Raw genomic sequence first — 3,501 nt, 5'->3', positions numbered from 1 at the left:
CACTCACCAGGATTTTTCTCCTGCCTAGCTTCACTCACTAGGACTTCCCAATTGCCTAGCTTCACTCACTAGGTCTTTCACCTGGCTTCACTCACCAGGATTTTCCTCCTGCCTAACATCCCAGTTAGGACTTCCCAGTCAAGTATCCGGTCATCCTTGACCTACTTGACTCTTCTTCAATCAATATCTTATTGTCAAACATCTAAACCCAAACTAAGACTCAGCTTGGTCAACCAGGTCAACCTTGACCTGAGGGATGTTGCACCAACAATCTCCCCCTTTTTGATGTTTGACAATACTACAATAACACTTACAATGCCACATGTAAGTTAGGCTAATCCCATAGCCTCATTCTTCATGCCACTAGGTAATGAAAGCATAAGTTAAGCTTTTCATTCTCCCCCTAAGAGGGAAAACTCTCTCTTAGATAATGAAAGCCTAACTTACTCCCTTTCACACGTCCTTTCATTCTCCCCCTATTGACACACATCAACCTATGCCCCCTCTTTGGGCACACCTCAACAAATCCATTTGTTGAAAACTCTCCCCCTGAAGAGTTGCTCATCATTGGTTACAACTTCACTCGTTGAACCAACATGATAATGAAGGTCCCATACCCTTCATTTATCCTTAACTTCTTCCTCAATGTAGACAAATACCCAACCTTGAGCATTTTCTAACATCTTGAGTTCCCACTTGAAATAATGAGGATATCCACTCCCCATTTCAAGTTCAAAAGCTCGTCCATGAGCATTTTCTTTAAAGAAGGTTAACCACCTTCCAAGGTTCATGAAAAATAATTTTCATGCCTTTAAAGAGTCCCTCCCCCTAAAGACATGGTGGTAACTTCTGTCATTGCACCAACAATGACTTGGAATCCCTAAACCTTTAGGAAACCCAGATTTAGAAGTTTTGAGGTTCAAATGTTCAAAATTTGAAACAAACCTCAACCTAAACTTCAATGAAGTCTTCCTTAACCATTCCATCCTTGTTTTCAACACGAAAATACCCTTTTTATGTATACAAATGTATTTTAAGGGTTTGGAATGGTTACATAGACTAACCATGGTTCAAAGATGCTGAAGTCAGGCCTTCCCAGCCAAAATCAGCAACTTGGATCGATTGGAGTTGGGATCCAATCGATTGAACCAACCGAATCGATCCACTGATCGATTCAGTATGTGTGGATCGATCCACTGATCGATCCAGCGAGCTTCTGCTCGCAAGATTTACCTTCTGAATCGATCCACGGATCGATTCAGGAACTCCAATCGATCCATGGATCGATCGGAGTTCTGATAGTTGCTGAAATTCCATTTCAGTCAACTTCAGAAACCCCTAGAAAATTCTACAAAAATCCAAAAATCATGAAATTTCGTGTAGACATTATTTAGGGCATACTTAATCATGGAAAAATAGCTTTCTATGAAAATACTTTATATTTTCAAAGATTGACACAAACTTGAAAACTTGCAAAAACTTTAGTGTTTTCTTCAAGTTTGTGTCTAACTATTCAATGGTGATTACTATCAAAAGATAGCCTTCACCAAAGTTTTCCAAAAACATTTTAAAACATTTTCAAAACCAATATCCCATCATGTTCCTTGGGCATAATGCACATGACTTGTACATTAGCTTTCCCAATGATGGGAAAACACATAACTATGTGTTTTGATGAACTTAAAACTCAAAAGAATGCACTAAATCAACATCTTGAGTTTTGTTCATCATCCTAACATCTCACTTGTATCTAATGTGCACTGAAACACATACAAGTCATCTTATAGGTCTTTGTGAGATGTAAGATTTTGGTTTTGCCCTATTCTAGGGATCATGCATATCTATCTAGGCATTTTGAGAGGTAGACATCCACAAAGGATGTTACTTGCTGATTTACTTGTTAAACAAATGTCACTTGTTTAATCCACTTGTTGTAAACAAATGCCACTTGTTTAACTAATGTCATATGTCCTTAATTTTTAAGGAAATAAACATAATGCATGATAATGTTATGGCATACATCAAAATAAAATAGCTTTCAAAAGAAAGATTCCTATAACTACATGATGTATGTATGACATGACATGGTATTTTTGTATTTTTCATGATAAGTCATGAATGCAAAATACAAATAAGATAAAATATGATGTCATGGCATATTATGAGCAAACAATCATGGCAAGGTTTAGCATAAATAAAATATACCTAGATTACCTATCTAAGTATCGTTAATCTTAGCTAATCCTAAAACTTAAACCCTAGATTGCCCAAAGTGCTTCAAGAGAGTGCCAAAACCTAAATGGGCATTTCTAATTCTCTTGATTAATTTATGCCAATTGAAATTAAGCTTATCCTCAAATGTTGGCATATTCCATTTTTCCTCAAGAGTAATCACATAAATCAAGGCCCGGAGTGCCTTAAAATTTATAAGAGAATACCAAAATCCCAACTTGGGATTTCTCTAGGTTTTCCCAATTTATGCCTTTTTAAGATAAAATCAATTTTCCACCATTAGGCACATTTTACTCTTTCAAGGAGTAAATAATAATTCCATTTCATTTTCAAAGGTTAACAAAAACCTTGAAAATGCTCCTTGAGTGTCAATTTCCTCAAAGTTTGGTTAACTACCCTTCTAATCAGAGTTGATACTCTCTAACCCATCTATGGGGTAGAGAAGATGCTCCTAGGAACCCAACACCTATTGGTGCTCCTTGGATGCTCTAGGTACTCACTAGGGATAACTTCCCTAGATACATTCCTAGTAACCTTGTTGAGCTTCTTAGAAGCCTTGGTCACATTTTCTAGGTCAACTCTAGGGATAGCCTCTCTTGTGACCTTGTTAGTGACTTTCTTAGACTTCTTAGAAGTCTTAGTCACTTTGGTTGCAAAGATACTTCTAGGGATATCTTCCCTTGTATCTTGGACTTGACCTCTAGACTTAGGGTTTGTTCCATAGCTATATGGAACCCTATGATAACTAGGCACATCCTTTTTAGCTTTGGGTTTGTATCCCAAACCTCTATGACCATTGGATGACCTTTGTGCTCCTAGACCTAGGCTATGCTCATTTTGGCCTAATAAGATATTTTCCATCCTTCTTAGGGTCTTTTCCATTTTATCAAGTCTTGACCTCAAGACTTGATTTTCCATCACTAAGTCCTTAGTTTTTGGTTTTCCATTAAGTCCATGAGCATTTTTGTTTCTAGGCTTGTAGCTACAATCCTTAGAGTTCTTGCCTAGACTTTTACCTACATTCCTAGCCTTAGGTGTAGTAGTTTTGGCATGTAGGGCCACATGCTTTTCCTTAAAGCCCTCATGCTTCCTATTCTTATGGTAAATCGCATTAAAATGATAAAAATTAGAACTATCATGCTTTTTACCATAATGTAAAGGAGTAGGCTCAATAAATGTTACCTTCTTCTTTACCTTGGAGGCTCCCCCTTGACTAATGCCTCCTTGAGCCTTGACCATCTTCTTCCCCTTGAGGCATTGACTCCGGTA

This window comes from Zingiber officinale, chromosome 6B (assembly GCF_018446385.1).
Source record: "Zingiber officinale cultivar Zhangliang chromosome 6B, Zo_v1.1, whole genome shotgun sequence".
In the NCBI taxonomy this organism is placed as follows: Eukaryota; Viridiplantae; Streptophyta; class Magnoliopsida; order Zingiberales; family Zingiberaceae; genus Zingiber; species Zingiber officinale.
Note: the sequence above shows the minus strand (reverse complement) of the source record.